Source organism: Heteronotia binoei, chromosome 19, assembly GCF_032191835.1.
Source record: "Heteronotia binoei isolate CCM8104 ecotype False Entrance Well chromosome 19, APGP_CSIRO_Hbin_v1, whole genome shotgun sequence".
NCBI classification, from domain to species: domain Eukaryota; kingdom Metazoa; phylum Chordata; class Lepidosauria; order Squamata; family Gekkonidae; genus Heteronotia; species Heteronotia binoei.
In genome coordinates this window covers 25,980,555-26,004,117 of record NC_083241.1, presented here as the reverse complement: position 1 = coordinate 26,004,117, position 23,563 = coordinate 25,980,555, and the positions used below count along the sequence as shown (strand labels likewise).

The following is a 23,563-nucleotide window of genomic DNA, read 5'->3' as shown; positions in this document are numbered from 1 at the left end:
ACCCCAATATGAATATCAGAAGAAGCTCTACTGTGAAATGACCGGTTCCAGCCTGCAGCTCCGTTACCGGATTTTGAACCTACATCCTGACCACTGGCTTGAAGAGAAGGGGATATTTCCCATTGGGAAACATTACAAATTATGCAGTGGTCTGGGTCTTGTATACAACATGGACACTTTTTTCTGCTTTTAAGAGCTTTGCATGACAAGCTGTGTTATACAGAAAGTGCTATCTTGCACTGTTTGAATGTGTAAAATTTACATTGAATGCATTTGATTTTTTTTGCTTGAGAAAGTATTTTTTTTCCATATGTATAGGAGCACGGCAGTAATTGTAGCCGTATTTTGGTCTTTGCTTGTTTGTTTGAAACCGGCATACATCCACTCTCCTGCTCACTGATCCTAGTTACAGTAAGCAGCATAGTGTTGCCAATCCCCAGATGGGGGCAGGGGATCCCCCGGTTTGGAGGCCTTCTTCCCTCTTCAGGGTCTTCAGAAAGCGGGGGGAGGATGTCTGCTGGACATTCTATTATTCCCTATGGAGACCAATTCCCATAGGGTATAATGGAGAATTGATCCACAAGTATCTGGGGCTCCGAGGGGGCTGTTTTCTGAGGTAGAGGCACCAAATTTTCAGCATTGCATCCAGTGCCTCTCCTCAAAAGACCCTCCAAGTTTCAAAAAGATTTGACCAGGGGGTCCAATTCTGTGAGCCCCCAAATCACCCAAAGGGTGATTAACATGTGGAATTCACTGCCACAGGAGGTGGTGGCGGCCACAAGCATGGCCACCTTCAAGAGGGGGTTAGATAAAAATATGGAGCAGAGGTCCATCAGTGGCTATTAGCCACAGTGTGTGTGTGTGTGTGTGTGTGTGTGTATGTATATATATATATATATATATATATATATATATATATATATATATATATATATATATATTTGGCCGCTGTGTGACACAGAATGTTGGACTGGATGGGCCATTGGCCTGATCTAACATGGCTTCTCTTATGTTCTTATGTGCCCCTATCTGTTATTTCCAATGGAGGGAGGGCATTTAAAAGATGTCCCTTTGAATGTGATGGCCAGAACTCCTTTCAGAGTTCTGTCGTGCTTCTCACACCTTGGCTCCACCCCCAGAGTCCCCAGATATTTATTGAATTGGATTTTGCAACCCTAAAGCAGGATCACTTAAAGCTTTTCATAAAGAATGTTGCTAAATAGTCGTATCTTGGTGGTCATACTGAAATCAGAGCATTAAAGTACTTAGGAATTTCTTTTCAGGGCTGCCTTTGACAGCCCCTGCTCTTGATTAGTTCTTTTTTGGGGGGGAGGGGTGGGGGAGTTATTGGTGCGTAGCCCACCGCAAAGGTAGATGACAAGGAAAGTTGCCTCCACCAGAAAAAGCCCCAGGGCAGAAAAATGCATGACAGGGCTAAAAGCAAATTAGAGGGGAAGTGACCCTTGCAATTCAACACATGAGCTCCTGTGAAAACATTTCTGCTTGCTTCCCTGCTGGTGCAAAGGGGGTCTTCTGCAGCTGCAAAGTTCCTTGCTTCGGAAGAAAATGCTGCCATTTGCAGAAAAGTTACCTGGGCTCCAACTAACAACTTTTGAAATTGTTATTTTTAAAGTAAGATCTTTGAAATTGCTGGGGAGAGTCAACTTGATGCTTGAGGAAAGCTTTAAATATTCATCTGTGAATTTTAAACTGTAATGGAAAAACACTGGCAGGAAGAATGCTGCTTCATTTGCAACGTGGTGTTGGAGCAGAGTTTTACGGATTCTGTGGACCGTAAAGACAAATCAGTGGGCTCTAGATTAAAGCAAACCTAAACTCTCTCTAGAACAGGGGTGTTGAACTCGTTTGTTATGAGGGCCGGATCTAACACAAATGAGACCTTGTTGGGATATAAACTTTATAAAGAACACAGACAAAAACAAAGATTTGTTTAAAAAAAAAAAAACTTAAAACATGCTTAAAACATTAGCGCCTGTTAGTCTTATTTATTCCATGGAATCCAGGGAACTGGACAAAAGAAGCTCTGGTCCTTTCCTTCCTTCCCTTGGGGACCCGGAGGGAGAAGAGAGCCAATAGAAGGAAGACAGGCTTGGCTCAGTAGCTCTACTGTGCGATTGAGAGAGCCTGGCAAAGCAAGCTCTGTCTACCCCTCCTTCCTCCCCAAGGGAAAAGCCTCAGCCAATGGAGAAAATAGAGGCTTTGCTCTGTAGCTCCTGTGCGATTGAGCAAGCCTTTCAAAGCAAGCTTTTGTACAGAAGGAAGAGGGAGAAGGAAGCAGATGACAGCCAGTTGCTCGGAGGCCTGATAGGAGCCCTTTGGGGGCCTGATTCGGCCCCCAGACCACACGTTTGACACCCCTGCTCTAGAAGCTAAAAGGTCTGAACCGAGACTATCACAATTTGGTCACATTATGAGAAGACAAGACTCTCCGGAAACAGCAATGCTAGGAAAAGTGGAAGGCAGCAGGAAAAGAGGAAGACCCAACGTGGGATGGATTGACTGAATCAAGGAAGTCCTGGCCCCTGGTTTGCAAGCCCTGAGCAAAGCTGCTAACGAGAACATTTTGGAGGACATAAATTCATAAGAGTGGCCATAAGTTGGAAGCAACCAGATGGCACTCACTGTGCACTTAACACAATAGCTTTACAAAGAACTGAGCTGTGCCCGGTATTATTGATAGAAGCCAGCAAGTCTTTGTGACACAAAGAAACTGTATTATCCACTCATGGCCCTATAAACACTTTTGTAGATATAGCTGGGGATGTGTTTAGTTGACGTTCAGTGTGTCGTTGTGCTCTGATGGTTGTTACAAGGAATAAAAGGCTTCTCAACTTTACTCTTGTTAAAAAACGCCTAGTAAGGTTGATTTAGGTCAGTGTTCATTCCGTTCTGAGGACAGAATAGTGCATTAAGTACCCAGTTACAAAATCCAAACACTGATGTCGCCTGTATTAATCTACATTTTTACAGCTTGTGATTTATGTTACCTCCATTGCAGGGAAAAAAATAATTGAATATATTCCTCCAGGTCTTAACAAGCCAATGCCTCAAACTACTGCACTCTTGGATCGGCCTTTTAACTACATCATAGAAAAGCTTTTGTGCAAAAATGTCTCATGGTAGCTGGTTGCAGAACTGGAGGAGACTGGGCCCACTGAAGTCTAGGGTACGTTTTCTGAATCCATCAACATATTGAACACACACTTCTGACCTGGATAGCTTAGACAAGCCCGATCAGATCTCGGAAGCTAAGCAGGGTCGACTCTGGCAAGTACTTGGATGGGAGACCTCCTTGGAATACCAGCAGGCAGGAGGACAGGGCAGGCTTTATTCCTCCACTGAACTGAATATCCTCCAGGCCCCCAGTAGGGGTCAGTTACCAGAGGTCAGCATGACTTCAAGATGCAGACACACACACAAAATACAACCCTCCCCCCCAAATATATATATATATATATATATATATATATATATATATATATATAACATGTATGAAGCTGCATTTTCCTAAGTCACACCTTTGGTCTATCCAGGTCATTATTGTGTACTGTGATTGGCTGCAGCTCTCCAGGGTCTCAGGCAAAGACCTTTCACATCACCTACAATGTGATCGTTTTCACTGCAGGTGTTGGAGGCTGAATCTGGGCCCTTCTGAAGGGCAAGAGGATGCTCTACCACTCAGCTGTGGTGTGACCCGCTACATAGTGTGTTAGTGCTCATGAATTCCATCTGCAAATCTCATCACAAGTGCAGAATATTGCTTTGGAAAATGGTGGGATACAATTCTGGCCTGAGTTTAGTTTGTGCCTGAGTGCATTTATGGCCTAGAGTAAACTGAGCCGGAGGAACTCAGGAAGAAATCCAGGGAAACAATCGTAGGAGCATCTACAAAACTGGCTTGCTAGATCAAACCCAACAGTCTATCTAGTGTAGCATTTGGTTTCCTAGTGGTGGACAACCTGATGCCAGCAGTATTTTCCTGGTGGTGTTTAATAATAATAATAATAATAATAATAAAATTTTATTTATATCCCGCCCTCCCTGCCTAAGCAGGCTCAGGGCGGCTAACAACATCCATAAAATATACAATACAATAAATATACAAGACTTTAAAATCAACATTATCCCAAACAATTCTAAGTTCACATTTGACATGATTTGACAGTAACAGTGATGTTCCTGGCGCTATTTATGTCAGTTTACATGATAGCGAGGGTCCCTAGGCAAAGTCATTTTGGCGGATCCATTCGTTTAGTAATCATAAATCAGCAGTCTGTAAAAGCTGACCTAAAAAGGATGGTCTTGCAGGCCCTGCGGAATTGGTCAAGACTCCGCAGGGCCCGCACCTTTTCCGGGAGCTGGTTCCATAGGCATGGAGCTGCGATGGAAAAGGCCCGTGCGTGGGTGTTCTGCAGTTTGGCCTCTTTTGGCCCAGGGATAGTCAGCTTGTTCTTCCCTGCTGACCTCAGTGCTCTCTGGGGCTCGTATGGGGAAAGACGGTCCTTCAGGTAGGCAGGTCCTCGGCCATATAGGGCTTTAAAGGTAATAACCAGCACTTTGTAGCGAACCCAGTATGTAACTGGCAGCCAGTGCAGTTCGCGCAGTGCCGGCTGTATGTGCTCCCACTTCGGGAGCCCTAGCAACAGCCTAGCCGCAGCATTCTGCACTAGCTGCAGCTTCCGGGTTCGGCACAAAGGCAGCCCCATGTAGAGGGCATTACTGTAGTCCAGTAAGGTGACCGTCGCATGAATCACTGTTGCTAGGTCCCGACGCTCTAGGAAAGGGGCCAACTGCCTTGCCCGCTTCAGATGAAAAAACGCTGACTTGGCAGTGGCTGCTATCTGGGCCTCCATTGATAGTGAAGGCTCCAGTAGAACTCCCAGGCTCTTGACTTGGTGAAACTCACAAATACCTCCCCCTAAATTCACAAGATCCTCATTGCTGTCAGATGGCCATCTAGCCTCTGTCTATAAACCTCCAAGGAAGGAAAGCCCACCACCTCCTGAGGAAGCCTTTTCCACTGAGGAACCGCTCTAACTGTCAGGAAGTTCTTCCAAATGTTCAGCTGGAAACGCTTTTGATTTAATTTCAACCTGTTGGTTCTGGTCCTACCTTCTGGGGCCACAGAAAACAATTCCACCCCATCCTCTAGATGACAGCCCTTCAAGTACTTGAAGGTGGTGATCATATCACCTCTTAGCCGCCTCCTCTCCAGGCTAAACATGCCCAGTTCCTTCAACCTTTCCTCATAGGACTTGGTCACATCTCATATGGTAGGAGCCTTTTATGCTTTGAGCAGATATATTGGATTGCTTGTTGTCTGACTGATAAGTTTCTGTATTCTTCTTTTGGTTATGCCAATAAAGGTGTGATATTGATATGGTAGGATCTGAACACAGCATCTCTGCCCCTGGAATACCATGTTTCTGTATTGGGGGTGGGTGGGGAATGAGAGAAACCTGTCAGCACTGCAGCAAGTTCATGCCCATTTTAAACAAACCTTTATTTGTCAGGACATCTGCGTGCATCCCTGAAGTACTTTCCACTTTCAGAGTACTGTATGAATGCTACGTCATTGTCTCCTCAGTTGAATGGGGCATGCAACCATCCCGTCTGCGTGTGCACACATCTGCTTTTCCTCTTTCTTCACCTCCAACCCGGTGTTAATTTTAAGGCATCTCTTTTTGACGGAGGGGACGATAAAAAAAAATCTTGTCACTGCACGCTAGGCGCAAAAGGACAGAGTAATATCTCTGAGCTTTTTAAAGTCTGTTTTCATATGGAAGTGATAAAAAGAAGTTGTTCAATTTGATACTGCTCTAAAATATAATTGATGGCTGTAGCATCCTCACACAGCGCTTGAGTGGAAACCAGCAGTAACGGCTTTGCAAGTTTCCAAAACACCTTTTTAAATAGGCAAAGCTCCCTTGGTCTGCTTACCTGTGCAAGTTCTTTGGCTGCCGCCGGACGATGCAGTTTGCTACTTTCAAACCACAGCGGGTTCTAGCTTTAAGTAGGGATGTGCACGAGGACCAGGGCTTTTTTTGTAGCAGAAAGGCCACACCAGTGGTGGAATTCTAGCAGCAGTTCCTTTGCATATTAGGCCACACACCCCTGATGTAGCCAATCCTCCAAGAGCTTACAAGGCTCTTTTTTGTAAGCTCTTGGAGGATTGGCTACATCAGGGGTGTGTGGCCTAATATGCAAAGGAGCTGCTGCCAGAATTCCACCCCTGGGTCACACACCCCTGATGTAGCCAATCCTCCAAGAGCTTACAAGGCCCTTTTTTGTAAGCTCTTGGAGGATTGGCTACATCAGGGGTGTGTGGCCTAATATGCAAAGGAGCTGCTGCCAGAATTCCGCCCCTGGGTCACACACCCCTGATGTAGCCAATCCTCCAAGAGCTTACAGGGCTCTTTTTTGTAACCTCCAGGAGGATTGGCTACATCCTTTGCCTAATACGCAAAGGAAATCCTGCTACAAAAAAAGCCCTGACTAGGACCAAGCCCTGAACTGGATGGTGCGGACTAGCCCAGTGTCCTCAGATCTTGGAAGCTGACCAGGGACAACCCTGGCTAGTACATGAATGGGAGACCACTGCTGAAGGCCAGGGTTGCTCTGCAGAGGATGTCTCTTGCCTCGAATACCCTTCAGGTACACCACAAATCAGCTGTGGCTTGAGATGGGGGGAAAAAATAAACAAGAAAAATATAGCACCAAAATCCATATTTGGAATTCCTGGTACTCACCAGTTGTTTTTAGAAAGTGACTAGGACCAGGCAGGGCTGCTGTCCATCAGGACTTCTGATTGGAGCTGGAGATCTGATTGGCGGGTCATATTAACATTGCATTGTTTCTCTGCAGCAGCCACCACAGTGTTGGTTTTGTTCTCTCTCACTCCTCTTTCCCAGTGGATTTTTAAAAATTACGCCTTGTGTCCCTCTGCCCTTGCCCGTCTTCTTCTTCATCTTCTCCTCCTCCTCCTCCTTTTGAATGGTGCCTATTAAGACTATATGTATGCCTCCTACTTATTTAATTGTGCTGGAATAGCACCTGATAGTTACTCTTAGCCTAATGTTTTTATACTGAATCCTGTGGCGCAGAGTGGTAAAGCTGCAGTACTGCAGTCAGAGCCCTCTGCTCATGACCTGAGTTCGATCCCAGCGGAAGCTGGTTCAGGTAGCCGGTTTGAGGTTGATTCAGCCTTCCATCCTTCCGAGGTGGGTAAAATGAGTCCCCAGCTTGCTGGGGGGGGGGGAGTGTAGATGACTGAGGAAGGCAATGGCAGACTACGCCCTAAAAAGACTGCCATGAAAGCAACGTCACCCCAGAGTCAAAAACGACTGGTGCTTGCACAGGGGGACTACCTTTACCTTTAATGTTTTTATATTTATGTTCTTTTATTATTATGAACTGTGAGCTGCCCTGAGCCTGCCTTAGCAGGGAGGACGGGATATAAATCGAGTAAACTAACTAACTAACTCCTCCCCCTCCTCCTCCTCTCTCTCTCTCCCTCTCTCTCTCTCTGTAGCTCCATTTTCCATGATGACTGTTTTGTGGTTGCACCTATTGCCCTGTGTAAAAATGTTCCCAAAATGCCCTTAGGCTCAAAAAAAGGGACCTCCCTGGCCAAGCAATATAGCAGGGGTGGCCTACGGTAGCTCTCCAGAGGTTTTTTGCCTACAACTCCCATCAGCCCCAGCCATTGGCCATGCTGGCTGGGGCTGATGGGAGTTGTATGCAAAAACATCTGGAGAGCTACCGTTGGCCACCCCTGCAATACAGCATCATATTCAGCATGATCTTCCTTTTCCATTTTCAACAGCTGTTCATCAAGAAGTTCTTACTATTTTGACGATTGTGCAGAGGATTATTTATTTATTATTCCACTCCTAGCTCTTCCTCCCCCCGCCAAAGCAAGCTCATTTCAGGCACTTCTCCACAGTCTGTACATATGTAGTTCTGATACTGATATGCCAGAGCATTTTTTTTAGAGCACTTCAGGTCTCTGTGTCTTTTGTGACAGTAAAAGCAATCTAGTGTTAAACATAATTTAGTCTTCTGCATCTTCACTCTTGCAGTGGTATTCCCCATGCTCTGCTCTGTCACATCCAAGTTTGAGAACATGTACTTATAATAATATCAGTTTCATCCTCTTTTGTAGCTGCCTCAACAGTCATGTTGTCTGGTTTCTACAGAATTGTAGGGATGGGATGGGGCTCTCTGGAAGAGCATCTGCTTGGCATGCAGACTGTCCCAGGTTCGATCCCTGGCATCTCCAGTTAAAAAGATCAGGTAGTGGGTGATGGAAAGAGCCCCGTGGTGCAGAGTAATAAGCTGCAATACTGCAGTCCAAGCTCTGCTCACAACCTGAGTTTGATCCTGGTGGATGCTGGGTTCACGTAGCTGGCTCAAGGTTGACTCAGCCTTCTATCCTTCCGAGGTCGGTAAAATGAGTACCCAGCTTGCTGGGGGTAAAGTGTAGATGACTGGGGAAGGCAATGGCAAACCACCCTGTAAAAAGTCTGCTGTGAAAATGTTGTGAAAACAATGTCACCCCAGAGTTGGAAACGACTGGTGCTTGCACAGGGGATTATCTTTACCTTTTACCTTTAGTGGGTGTTGGAAAGACTCCCACCTGAGAACCTGGAAAGCTGCTTCAGGTGAAATCTAACAATAATGACCTTGATGGACCAAGATTCTGACTCAGTATAAGGCAGCTTCATGCGTGCTGAAACGTTCAAAATCTTGGAATTGGCAAAAGCCTGAGACACCCAAAAGGACAAGTGTTTGTGGTCAAGACTGCCCAGAAAGGAATGATGAACGTGGCCAGTTGTGATGGAATTTTAGTGAGGAGACTTAAAATTTCATGTACACATCCATTTTTGTTCACATTTGTTCACTGTTAGAGACTTTGGTTCTTTCCCATGATCCTCTACAGCTTCGTCTCTACGCAAGTGTCCCGTGTCCTAGAAAATAGTTTATATTTTCAGAATCAATGGTACTAGCTTCAGAGCCTAAACATTAGATTAGGAACCTGTGACATAGTATTTGTCTACTTGAAAAAATGCCAGAATAGTCTGGCCCTTATAGTATTGTTTTGACTAAGTCAGAGTTCATGCCTCACTGTTTGATACAGGCTGGGTTTTATCAGATATGTCAGATGTTCATCACAGACCTGGCTGATGATTGCATTAGCTCTTATGGATGGGAAAAGGTATTTCATATGTGGTGTTATTCTTGCCCCTTGTTCTTCTGGACAAACACCGTATAGATCTTTGGGGAGAGCAATCAGGATGCTCAAATAGAAGGCAGGTAATTTAAGAAGGTGAGGTAGGGCTGAGCATGGTCAGATCTGGGGGAGGGACAGAGGGGGGGTGCTTGCCCTGGGTGCCAACACGGTGGGGGTGCTAAATTCGGTATGGAGTCCATTGTATTCTATGGGACCATAAGGGGGTGTCATTTTTTAATCCCCCCCCCCTCAAAAAACATGTAGATCCAGTCCTGGGGCTGAGTCATTATCTTGTAGATATAAATTGCCTGCCTACCATCTTCTTCTTACTTTGACCCAGCGAGAACTCCAGTTTTCTGGGTTATACCTCTGAGGATGTCAGTCACAGTTGCTGGCAAAGCGTCAGGTCTCACAATTCCTAGACCATGGCCCTACAGCCTAGAAAATCTACAACTACTAAGGTTTCTCTCTCTCTCCAACATGGGATCACAGTTCATAATAGAGGACATGCAAACAAACAAACACTGCGATATGCTGGTTAGCACATTTAGTAAAACTTCTATCAAGAATACTTTTATCAAGAATCTTACAAAGCTTTTGTCACATTATGAAGTACATTACAGTATTACAAAGAAGAGTCCATCCCAATGAGCACCCGGATATAGGCTACAGAACTGTTTCAGGTCCCATGGGGCCTGGATCTCAGCTAGGGCCATGGCTGAGAAGGCTCTAGATTTAGTTAGAGCCAATGTTTCCTCTAAGCTGCAGAGTCTTGTGAGCAAAAATTCTATTTTGTGAGCTGCTGGTATTAAAGTTGTGAACTATTGGCATTAAAGTTGTGAGCTTCTGCATAAATTATTGTGCTCTGGGGTCATCCTTCCTGAACTAAGACAAAAATGTGTAAGCTGGAGGCTAAAAATCTGGGAGCTAGCTCACACTAACACAGCTTAGAGCAAGGGTGTCAAACATGCAGCCCAAGGGTCGAATCAGGCCCCTGAAGGGCTCCTATCAGGCCCCCGAGCAACTGTCATCTTCTTCCTTCTTCTCTCTTTCTTCCTTTTGCATGTCAACTTGCTTTGCAAGGCTTCCTCAGTCGCACAGGAGCTACAGAGCAAAACCTCAATTTTCTCCATTAGTTGATTGCCCCTCCCCCTCCTGGTCCCCCGGGGAGGGAGGGAAAGACCCAGAGCTTCCTTTGCCCAGTTATCTGGATCCCATGGGAGAACTACAAAGAAAACACCTTTATGACCAAAAAGTGCTAATGTTTTAAACATATTTTAAGTTTTGTTAAAAAAAAAAACTTTAGTTGTGTTTGTGTCCTTTTAAAAGTTTATATCTCTGCTACCTAATCTTAAATAGGTACACACCCAGCCCAGCCTGGCCCAACAAGGTCTCATTTATGTCAGATCCAGCCCTCATAACAAATGAGTTTGACATCAGATACTTTGCAGGCCCAGGATCACCAGTGTGTTGGGATGTGATGAGTGCAGTGCAGTGCTCTTTTTTTTTTTTGGGGGGGGGGGTATGCCAAAAGAGGTGTAAGGGAGGGGTGTCAAACCCATTTGTTATGAGGGCCAGATCAGAAATAAATGAGACCTTATCAGGCCAGGCCAGGCCATGTTGGGATGGACCAAGTGTGTACCTATTGATGATTAGGTTGCAGAGATACAAACTTTATAAAGGACACAGACAAAAACAACCTCAACTAATGGAGCTGGAGGAGCCTCAACTAATGGAGAAAATAGAGGTTTTGCTATGTAGCTCCTGTGCGATTGAGCAAGCTTGGCAAAGCAAGCTGTGATGCAGAAGGAAGCAAGAGAGAGGGAGAAGGAAGCAACCAGAAGCCAGTTGCCCGGGAGCATGATAGGAGCCGCCTGGGGGCCTGATTCGGTCCTCAGGCCTCATGTTTGACACCCCTGGGGTGTTCTTAAGATAGTTTTTAATATGGTTTAGATATATTGTATATGATCATGTATTATTACTTTTTCCCTACTATAATGATATACGTCCCCAATATATTTTACCAATTTTAATAAATTCCCCAGGAAGATCAGAGCAATTCTACACTTCCCGCTTCCTTTCAGACTCCTCTAAAGAAATCAATTGTAACAAAAATTTGTATTATGGCATGCAAAATGCCATTAGCAGATTGTTGAGTCTTCAAATAACTGACCCCATTATTGTGGATGTATAGGAGAATTTTGAAGTGCTGGATTGTAATGGCACATATAAGTCTCTTATTTGTGTCTTCATAGTTCTTGTGGTCATTTCTTTTGCTTTTATTCATACTTTTCAAGCTGATCAGGTATCAAAATAAACTGAACTGATGTTGTACAACTGCAGTTTTAAGGCTTATTTTAAAATATTTTTATATTGTAATCCCCGTTCAGTTATGGGATATGCAGGAGAAAGGCGGGTGTATGAATGTTTTCAAAATGAATTTGTTATGCACTTAAAATAAATCTCCTTTCATATTCTATACTTCATGCATCTTGCATTTCTCATAAGGGTTTCTTGCTTCCAACTGGGCATTTTATTATTATTTTTAAGAGAGATCTTAAAATTAACTATGTCATGCTCTGTTTCTGTCTTGGGTTGTTGTGGCTGCGTCCATGAAGCTTTTCAAAATACTCTTTGGGAATGGTTGTCTTGGTCAAGAGGTGAATCTGTTGAGGTGTTATGCTACTGCTTTGGCGGTATCATTACTAAACTTGTTGTAGCGCAGCTCCTGAACCTTTCTGATGGTTCCTCCTCTTCCTCCCCACCTACCTTGTCCACTGAATAGTAGGTGCAGCTGCATAACAATCCTTGGAGAGCAGGCAGCCAGTCAGCCACCAGGAGCTTTGCCACACCCCCAGCAGCCCTCATTAACGCCTGGAGAAGCCCACACTACGCTTTCTCCATTTCTTATGTGATTTTGGGTGGTGGGTGGCTTGCTGGCCTTTTGACCCACACGTGGATCTCTAGTCAGCCCAAGCAGGCCTCGCTCGCCTGGGGTTCTCCTTTCTTGCATTGGGTTGCTTTTGGCTGGGGGGATATGCTAATGAGTTATGTTAATGAGCTCCACCACCTATTTTTCTACAAAACAACCCCTGGTTGTAGCCATCTGAAGTCCAAAATTATAAAGAAGACCTTGAAAGTCATTTTTGCTTTTGTTTTAAATCATGTATCTGATATAAAACTTCTTTCAACAGGATCATCTACCTGAGCTGAGGCCAACCAGGTGGGAGACTTCAAAGAAGGCAATTTACGGATCAGTGGTAAGGCTCAGAGAGATGTTGTCATTCCAAGATTTTTTTAAAAAAAACCAACATTAAAGTAAAGATGAATTGTTTCCCTTCCACAGACAGAGATGACATTCCTTTGTTGTTGCTGGATCTGATGGTCTGAACCTCCAAAACATAAAAAATTGGAGATTTTCTTCCTCACTCACAAAAGCAGACCCTATTTGATGCCTGTACTTGCTCAGCCGCAAATAGGGATTTCCCTGTTTACGCAACACCATTTAAATTCCTCACTGTATAAAGGCCCCCCCGGTACATTTACATGCCCTTGGTGGAGGCTGCCTGTTGCATTTCTGCATGAATCACTATTCTGTGCTTACTTCCTCGCAATCAGAAGACATCCTTAACTCAGTCACATGGGAATAAACAGGTGGGCTCTTCTTTCAGACACAAAAATGGTGTGTGGCCTTTGGCAAAGTCCTCCTTAGCCCCCATCCATACTTGGAGAATAAGAGGTATGAGCAAACAGACTAAATAATGCGCTTTGCAACTGGATTTTTACTGTGTAGGAATAGCAAAATCCACTTGCAATGTATGCATCTCTGGGTGTGGAAGAACCCAGAGATGCATAAATGGAAGAAGTAGACCTTTTAAAAATACTAATGAATCCAGTTTGTTTTTTCGAACTGAATAACTCACGCTTGTGAACATCGTTACAACCTTGTGTCATATGTAGCATGTCCAAGCCTTTTTGACTGCCGTTGGCTCAGCTGCTGTGATGTCACAGAGGATTTTGGCCCAGACCGATGGACAATTCAAAGGTTATTTGTGTGTTTTAATTCTAATATCATGGGGCAATGGGCTAGAATATATGTATTTATGGCTTATGTGGGTGCACATCTGTTGAGCAGTCCCAGAATGCCTTGTGATCCTCCTGACTTTCTATTTCACATGGCATAATATGTCAGTACTGTTGCAGCCCTAATTGACAGTTATCCATACTTGGAATACATTTGTGGTAGTTTCTTTGACGAGTTTTTAAACCATTATAAGGATAACTGGCAGTGAATTGTTAACAGAGTCAGGTACAAATCCTCTCTGAAGTGCTGGGGTCTTTTACTTCAGACCAGATGGACTGACAGCAAAGAGAAATGTGTAATTGTTGAAATGTGGATAAAACCCTCAGAATAGTTGTTTTATTAAAACTTCACTCAGTCTTCAGGAGTTGCCCAGCACCTGGTTTGCATGATCTTTTCCTGTAGGACTGGTTATTGCTCCGCAAACATGTGCATTCTTTGATGCAGTGTGGTCTTTCACACAACACTACTCCTGTTTGGATTTCACTTGGAGGACACCACTGACTTGAAAGTTTTCTCCTGTGTAAACAGTGGCTCAAACTGAAGCTTACTACCCTGGAGGGAAGGTAACTCTTCTATTTGAGATGGCATGAGAAGGCAAGAATAGGGTGAGGGGAGTTTCCAAAACAATAGAACTGCTCCGCCTGAAATTTTAGATGATATAGTCTTTGAAATGGCCATGCTATGTCAGTTCCTGGATGTTGTGAATTGGCCTTCCCTCATACTTTATAGCAAAGTATCCTCTGAGATGATGTAGAATCATAGAGATGGAAGGGATCTCCAGGGTCATCTAGTCCAACCTCCTGCACAATGCATCCCACTAGATCTCTTTCCTGCTCTTATTCTGAGGAGATTTTGGAAACCCACTTGTTCCTCAGTGTGATCTTAGTTATTATTTGTTTTCAATCTTTACAGAGGTGTTCTTTCTTCACAAGATGGTATAGTCTTTATCTGAGGTGGTTGAGTCTTTTAAATGGCCATACTATATCAGTTCCTGTTTGTTTCAAGAAAGGTTTAGATAAAAATATGGAGCACAGGTCCATCAGTGGCTATTAGCCACAGTGTGTGTGTATATATAAAATTTTTTTGCCACTGTGTGACAGTGTTGGACTGGATGGGCCGTTGGCCTGATCCAACATGGCTTCTCTTATGTTCTTATGTTGTGAGTTGACCTTCCTTTATATTTTATAGACTTCTCTTATGTTTTATAGAAAAGTACCTTCTGAGATGATGCTGGGGGAGGGGATCTTTTGGCATCCCTCTCAAAATTTTCTGAGATCGCTAAATCTCCTTCATATTCTTATTCTGAGGGAATTTTGAAAGCGTGCTGACTCCTCAGTGACATCTTAGTTGTACCTCATTTATTTTCAGTCTTATTTTCAGAGGTGTTCTTTCTTCAGTCACGGCACTTACAAATGCCCACCCCTCTCTGGGCATAGAGCTTTTTGTATCTGAGCTACCTAATGTGTCCTTTTGTTCACACTTCCTTTCAGCCTTTATGTGGCTTTTGGATCATGCTTTAATATATTTTCTTGACACAAGAAAGGATTTCAGTGAGCGTGTGTGATGAATGTCCATATTAAGTTGCATCCTCCCTGAATATAATCAATATAATTAACTTTTTAATTAAGTTCATCTAAATTTAATTTTGTAATTTGGCTGCGCTAAACCCACCTGACTCCAGCTGTTGAGAGAGTGTGTGTGTCTTTTCTGACCACAATTCACACATAATTGTACCTGTGAAAGATTTATGACTTGGGGAGACATTTCCGAGCATGTTCCTCATATGCTTCATGAATGACTAGTAACTTGAGCAATTAGTACTTGGGACCGCGTGTTACGTTTCCAGGAGCTGTGTGTTCAAAACAATTCCCCCTTACAATGTAAGTTATTGTCAATGTCTCATGAACAGCCAGTTCAAACCAGAAACACTATGAATGAAGGATCTTAATTTGAACCTTCAGAATCCCACCTTAAAAATGCTTTTGTCTATTTATTTAGATATTTATATCCAGGGCTTCTTTTGTAGGAAAAAGCCCAGCAGGAACTTATTTGCATATTAGGCCACACCCCTTGATGCCACCATTGTTTCATGCAGAGCTTTTAAACGGCAAACATCAAGAACTCATTTGCATATTAGGCCACACCCTCTGACACCAAGCCTGCATTCCTGCGCGTATCTGCTCAAGAAAAGCCCTATTTATAGCCGTATTTTTACTATGAGGTAGGTTGGACTAAGAGACAGTGACTAATCCAAGGTCACCCAACAAGCTTTCATGTCTTCCTAAACCTGAGCTTGTAGATACTAGTTTCTCTAACCACTACACCAAGGTGCTGGTCAAGATGGAGTGCCTTCGGGTATTGGAGTGCCTCCAAGTTGACACATCCTGTTATCTATACCACCCTTCTTCCAAGGCACCATGTTATCCTCACAACAGCCCTATGAGGGATTTGTTGATGGGCAAGGATTCAAACCCCAGGTTTCCCAGTTGTACTCTCACACTCAAACCACTACTTTAGAGGCTCTAAGGGCTTATCATGAAACTAACTGCCTATTACCCTTGTAAAACTTTTCTGTCCTGCTTGGCATGTCTGGACATTTGTTGGCAACTCACCTAATTTTGATTATATTCAGATGCATCCACAATGTTTATATAGCCTTAATTTCAACTATAATGCGCCCTAAGGTGGCTTGCAACAACAACAACAAAATGCAACCACAATAAATTTCAAGTGCAGCTGACTGAAACAAAATTCAAATTAAAAGGTGACACATGAATAGAATCATAAAAATAGTTATTCCTCAGGGTCCTGGGTGAATAAAACTATTTTATTTGCTCTTGGCATGACCAAACAAATTGAGCCAAATGCAATCACTTTGGAAGAGGCTGTTCAGCGAAGTGGGTGCTGTTGTAAAGAGGTCCTGTTCTGGGAGATGTTTGTGAATGACTCAGGACAAAACCATGCTTTATTTTAACTGAGTTTACCTTGTGAAACCAGGGAGAGGAGGTGGCTGAGAGGTGATAGGCTCACCATCTTCAAGCACTTGAAAGGCTGTCATCTAGAGGATGGTGTGGAATTGTTTTCTGTGGCCCCAGAAGGTAGGACCAGAACCAGTGGCTTGAAATTAAATCAAAAGAGTTTCTGGTTCAACATTAGGAAGAACTTCCTGACCGTTACAGCGATTCCTCAGTGGAACAGGCTTCCTCGGGAAGTGGTGGGCTCTCCTTCCTTGGAGGTTTTTAAACAGAGGCTAGATGGCCATCTGACAGCAATGAAGATCCTGTGAATTTAGGGAGAGGTGTTTGTGAGTTTCCTGCATTGTGCAGGGGGTTGTACTAGATGTCCCTGGAGGTCCCCTTCCAACTCTGTGATTCTATATAGAAGATGATTAAATGCTGACTTGTCTTGCCAGTTCCTCGTTGGAGTGTTGTTGCTCTTTCCCCACCACACCACCAGACCTGGATAGTACCAACACAACTGGGGGTGGTGTGTGTATCGTGGCTACCATCACATGGCATAATTCTGTACACAGTTGCACTAAAATGTGGAATTCACTGCCAGAGGACGGAGTGACAGCCACAGGAGTAGGCAGTTTTAAGAGGGGATTTGATAGATTTGAGGAGGTTAAGTCTATTTGCCATGGTACTTGCCATGGTAACAGAGGAGAAAATTCAGAGACACTAATCCTCTGGATCCCAGAGTCAGCCAGGAGGCAACATCAGGGGTAGGTCTCAGCCTTTATGCTCTGTTGTTGGCCCTCCAGAGGAACTGGTGAGCCCCTGTGTGGGACAAAATGGACCCCTGGTCTGATCTAGCAGGGCTCTTCTTATGTTCTTATACCCTGATTGACTTAAGCTGGATAAATTGTTGTGTTCTTATCCCAATGAATGCTGGGAACTGTAGCTCTGTTGGAAGGGGCTGAAGGTCTCTAACAGAGAATTCTTGGTGTCTGCAGTTCTCAGAAATCATAACTGTTTAGCGAACTGCAGGATCCAGATTTCATATTTAATGATTTGGCATCTGATGTGAGGTTACTGCATTTTTTCAGCACTCAAATGCTATAGCATCCTGCTGCAAGTAGAATAAGGTGGCACCACATTGGATAGTGTCTGTGATGTCATTAGCAATGAAGGATTGTATTTTGCGTTGTTGGTTGAAAGCACTTCTGTAGTCTCAGATCAGTGTTGTATGTGCCATGACAAACGTAGCACGTAAAGAATCTGGAGTTAGGGCCAGAGAACAGCCACTGACGAACAAATGAGAAATGATCGAGTAATTAACTGAAATGCTGAGTAATTAACTGTAAAATTGCCCTCATAAACAGGACAATAGCTAAAGTTATCCACACAGATACCAAAGCATTTTGGTCCTGTTTCTAATGAAATTATTGGGGACAAATTATGGAGAAGCAAAGCATCTATTTTTTAAAAAAGTTCAAGATACTAGAGTTTTTAAGGTTAGAAAGAAGATGACTGCGGAGGGAACCATATATACATGTGAAGAATTTTATATGGATTTAGAATTATGAATGGGGTGGAAGAAGCGACTAAAAATCCTCTCTCAAAACATTGTGTTGGAATAATGTGTGTTCAGAACTAAATTATGTGTTCAGAACTAAAAAAAGGCAAAATGATTTGGAGGGGGAGAACATGATTAACCTGAAGGAAGAAGGCACCTGTACACTCTTGACTTGGGGGTGGGGGGGAGGATTTGCCCTGACTCCAAAGCGACCCCGCTCAAGAGTTAACTAAAAGTTCAGTTTTGTTACTCTTTCCATTTCTGTGTCTCCCCCTCCCAAAGATGCCCATTGGTAATTGAATATGTGTACCTCTTTTCAACCTTGGACTAAATGGGAGTTGGTAATAAAGCCATTTGAACCCAGGGATTCCAGCCGCTAATCCTGCACCCTGACTGCTAAATTGGTTTCTAAAGAACACTTCTATGGAACCAAACAATGTGTCTTTCTTGTACTGTGTGTATATATGTTGGGGGTTTCCCTCCCCCCTTCCCTCTTTCCACTTTTCATTTTTGGCCTCTAAGAAAAGCTCTCATTATTTAGCGGTGGGTGAAAATGTTGTTCTTTCCCAGACTTCTGAATGCCTCTGGATTAAATTAACTGCAGTGCATAAGGCTGAGCGCAGATACACGTATAAAAAGTTTCAGCACAGAAACTCGAGTACCTCATTTAATCTCTTATAGGGAGAAAAAGAGGAAGTGGGGGGGAAGGGGGGGCCCTTGCAGTCCTCAGCGTGACAGAAACACACCAGAGTTTTAAAAAGGATCTGACGTGGGAGTCGGGATGAAGCCCAGAATTACAAAATGACACAGTTCTATTATTGTTCAGGTTTTGAGACGGTGGCAGTGCAAGGGGGTATCTTTTAAAAAGATACTGACGAGAAAAGGGGTATGTTAAAAGCCCCCAAATCTGAAGAATGCCTTAATGAGTCGCTGCCAGTACAGCTGGTCCCTGCTGGGTAATGGGGGAATGCCTACCATGTAAATATAAAGGGGGATATTTAAGAGGCCCAGCGAGCTGTGAATTATTGCCCCGGTTGTCACCAAAAAAGGGAGGGGGAAACGAGTTGCAAAAAGGAATGGACGTGTGTTGAGTTCTGAAAAGCTTTTCCCCAAGATCTTTTTGGGTGATACGAGGGGGTGGGGGGAAACTCATATGCACTTTTCCGTGAAAAGAAATATTTGTTTTGTCAGATTGCGAAAAGCCACCAACCCACCTCGGCCGCTTTGTAAAAATCCATTACGAAAACAAAGGAAGTCTATTTTTATGCCGCATGCCATGCTGAAATGAGAAGGAAATTGGGGTTTCAGGCTCACATTTTCTTATCTCGTTGTCCTAATATTTGCCTGCTTGATCCGAGTTAGCTGTGATTCAGTCCCAGCCCATGGCAGCAGGGGCCCATCTTGGACCTAAAGTGATGTGGGATAGAGAGTGGGGACTATTGATCATTTCCCCCCAACTTTGTCCTGTTCAGAATTTGATCCCCCTCTGTTCCAAGGGATTCAGTCCAACTGTCTTCCATCAAAGATTGTAAACTCCGAGAAGTAGAGAAGAATCAGTCTTTCTCTGCTCTTCTCTAACCAGTTTGGTGTAGTGGTTAAGTGTGCAGACTCTTATCTGGAAGAATGGGGTTTGATCCCCCACTCCTCCACATGCAGCTGCTGCTGTGACTTTGGGTCAGCCACAAGTTCTCTCAAAGTTTGTTCTACTCAAGAGCAGTTCTGGGAGAGCTCTCTCAGCCCCACCTACCTCACAGGGTGTCTATTGTGGGGAGGAGGAGGGAAAGGAGATTGTAAGCCGCTCTGAGACTCCTTTGAGTAGCAAAGGACGGGGTATAAATCCAAACTTTCTCTTCTCTTCTTCTTCATCTAACCCTTTTGAGCCCGTTTTATTTCTGGGGTGGGGAAAGATGCATTTCCATAATGCCATTGTTTAGTGAACATGGTGGAAATATCTTACTGGCTTTCCTAAAGAGTGTTCACCAAGGGGAGAAAAAGGTTTCCTGAATTTTTTGGATACTTACCATCATGATTAAGGCATTTCTGGGAAAATTGGTTGAAAGTCAGACTCAATTCTGGAGAACCGGGTTGGTTCTCCACGTGCAGTCACAGTTATCTTGGAGCTCTCTCAGCCCCACCTACCTCACAGAATGTCTGTTGTGGGGAAAGGAAAGGAAGGTGATTGTAAGCCGCTCTGAGACTCCGAGTGAAGGGTGAGGTAAAAAAACAGCTCTTCCTCCTCCTCTTCCTACAATTACAATTACAGCAACAACAGATCTTATGAACATATGAAACTGTTTTACACTGAGTCAGAACCAGTGCTTTTTTTTTCTAGCAGGAACTCCTTTGCATATTAGGCCACGCACCCCTGATGCAGCCAATCCTCCAAGAGCTTACAGGGCTCTTATTCCGGGACCTACTGTAAGCTCTGGAAGGATTGGCTACAACAGGGGGGCACGGCCTAATATGCAAAGAAGTTCCTACTACAAAAAAAGCCCTGGTCAGAACAATGCTGCATCTTAATCACCATTGCTTTACTCTGACAGGTAGCAGCTCTCTAGGTTCTTGTGCGATGAAATATCTTCCCCAATATCTGGAATAAGCTGGAGATGCCAGGGATCGAACCAGGGACCAAAGCGAGCCTTGCACCTCCCCCAGTCTTCTCAGGAGCCTCTGGCTTCTTAGCTTGCAAACTTCTTAGGATCCCTGATATTTCCCACAAGAAAGCTTGAAAACCACAAGAGGTGGAAGTTGGTTCCTTATTTGCAGATCCTCATTCATTCCTTATTGGTGAATACAACCAAAAACACTGATGAGAGTTTGAAAGCTCTGAACCCCAAAATAAGGTTTGGACCCCCATATATCATACACCCCCACATTCAGGGGACTCTGCCCTTCGAGAAGACATGTGCTGCTTCAATGTGCAGTTCTCATGCCAGCTGCTCCACAGCAAGGTGCCCCCAGGACACTCAAAGAGGCAGACACCGGGGCCAGGCTGTACCCCAAAACAATGTTTGGACCACCCCAAGTGACACATCCCCACACTCAGGACACTGTCCTCTTCAAGAAGACATGCTGAGGTGCCTGGTCCAAACATTTGTTCCGGTGCCAAAAGCTTCCAATTGGGGTGCCTCCTAGAAGCCTGTATTTTAAAGGGTATTTGAATAAGGAACTGTTTTGATTGCTTGCCCTCTGCACCCCAAAATATAGCATGGACCACCACATGCCATACACCCCCACATTCAAGGAACTCTAACATATAAACATCATTCTAGTTTGCCATAGAAAAAAATACAATAAAATATAGTGAAAATGGGTTAAGTATATGTAATAAGATAAACAGCCAATATCCCTATTTTGAGTATGCCAGAACAAATAATTATTCTAATACACTATTCTAAAAGAGAAATATATTGGAATACTGTGGATGTATAACTATACTCAGTGAGAGTGGGTTTAGCACCTGTAATGAGATAAAAAGCCAATATCCCTGTTCAGTCCTGGGGAGGCGTTTGTTCCAAGTTTCATAATAATTTGTAATTCAGCAATTTCTCTCTCCATTCTGTTCTTGAAGTTCGTTTGCAGTAAAACAGCTACTTTGAGGTCACCCATTGAATGCTTTGGAAGGTTAAAGTGTTCCCCCACAGGTTTCTCAGTTCTGTAATTCCTGATGTCAGATTTGTGTCTATTTATCCTCTGGCAGAGGGTTTGTCCTGTTTGCCCTATGTGAGAACTGAAGGGCATTGTTGGCATTTTATGGCATATATGATATTGAAAGATGAGCAAGTGAATGAGCCTGGGATGGTGTAGTTAGTGCTGTTAGGTCCAGTGATTGTGTTGTCTGGGTGTATGTGGCAGCAAAGTTGGCACTTGGGTTTATTACAAGCTCTGGTACGTTGTATCGTTGTGGGTGAGGAATTGTTTTAGATTAGGGGGCTGTCTGTGAAAGAAAAGGTTAACACCCCAGTACTTTTGAAAGAGAGCTGTCACTATCCAATAGAGGTTGTAAGTTGCTGATTATTCAATTTTTGGCATGCAGAGGACAAGCAATCAAAGTAGTTCCTTATTCAAATCTCCTTTGAAATACAGGCTTCTCGGTGGCACCCCAACTGGAAGCTTGTGGCTCTGGAACCAGCGTTTGCACCAGGCAGCACTGCATGTCTTCTTGAAGGGGACAGTGTCCCGAGCGTGGGATGTGTCACTTGGGGTGGTCCAAACATTGTTTTGGGGTGCAACCTGGCCCCAGTGTCTGCCTCTATGTGTGTTAAGAGGCACCTTGCTCTGGAGCAGCCGGCATGAGAACCGCCCATTGGACCATCAGGACATGTCCTTTCAAAGGGCAGAGTTCCCTGAACATGGGGGTGTATGGCTTGTCGTGGTCCATGCTTTATTTTGGGGTGCAGAGGGCAAGCAATCAAAACAGTTCCTTCTTCAAATATCCTTTAAAATACAGGCTTCTAGGAGGCACCCCAATTGGAAGCTTTTGGCGCTGGAACAAATGTTTGGACCAGGCACTTCAGCATGTCTTCTTGAAGAGGACAGTGTCCCAAGTGTGGGGATGTGTCACTTGGGGTGGTCCAAACATTGTTTTGGGGTACAGCCTGGCCCCAGTGTCTGCCTCTTTGAGTGTCCTGGGGGCACCTTGCTGTGGAGCAGCTGGCATGAGAACCGCTCATTGGACCATGTCTTCTCGAAGGGCAGAGTCTCCTGAATGTGGGGGTGTATGATGTATGGGGTTCTAGACCTTATTTGGGGGTTCAGAGCTTTCAAACTTCCAGGGTTTTTGGTTGTATTCACCAATAAGGAATGAATAAGGATCTGCGAATAAGGAACCAATTTCAGCCTCCTGAAAACCACTGCTCTGCTCATTAGCTCTAGAGTTCCAGACCATACCATGCCAGACTTTTGTGGGGAGGGGTTGGCACGCTACTTCAAATTATTGCACTCCCAAGAGCCCTTGAAAGTTATGGCAAGAGGTCTGGGAACTATGAATTAAATTTACCAGACTATCCACTCTCTAAACTGACTGGTGATGAAGCTAAATAGTATGTTCTCCCTTCTTCAGTATCTTCCCTCGAGGATGTTTTTGGTCTCTAAATATGCAGCATTGCTGGTAAAGAATGTAAACATTTTTTAAAAAAAATGCTTTGCAGATGCAAACAAAATATAGCCTAATAGCTGTCCAAAGCCTTGTGTGAAGGCCTCGTACTGCATTGCTAATGAGGACATATTTGTGGATAAATAAATCTTTTATTCCTTTCATAATTCGTTAGATTCCCCACAATGAAGCCATCTTCCCAGGCCTCTCTCTAATGAGTCGAAAGCTTCAATGGGACCTTTTATTTATAATAAATATTGCCTGCTAATGTTACCAGTGTCATTGTGCGACGTCTCAACAGAGGATTATTACTTTGTGTAATAAGTTAGTACGATGCCTTCTCCTGTTGATAATGGAGTTGATTTCCCTTCCCTCCCTTGCAAGAGGAGAAGCGTTTAATCCATGAACCGTGCAATGAATAGTTTGTGCAAAACTGATACAAATTCAGTTTGTCTAAAGCATCCAGTGAAGTCCCAAGGCAGAAGGTTCTGTTTAGATTAACTCGATCAATGCTAATTTTGATGTGGAGGTAAGGGCTGGTGGGAAAGCATTAAAAGTTACGTTAGCAAACAACTGCGCTAGCCAGTGTCCCCTCTAAGCTGAGATAGTGTGA

The 23,563-nt window shown here is 43.9% G+C and overlaps 1 long non-coding RNA gene across 1 annotated transcript in view; it reads left to right on the top strand.

Annotated features, from left to right (window-relative positions):
* The window catches only part of LOC132587899 (uncharacterized), a 189,734-nt gene extending 166,523 nt beyond the window's left edge, over window positions 1–23,211 (top strand). Inside the window, exons 3-4 of the long non-coding RNA XR_009556476.1 lie at window positions 12,448–12,513; window positions 23,126–23,211. This is a non-coding gene — a long non-coding RNA (uncharacterized LOC132587899). The remainder of the gene's footprint in view (window positions 1–12,447; window positions 12,514–23,125) is intronic.
* Window positions 23,212–23,563: the final 352 nt, after the last annotated feature.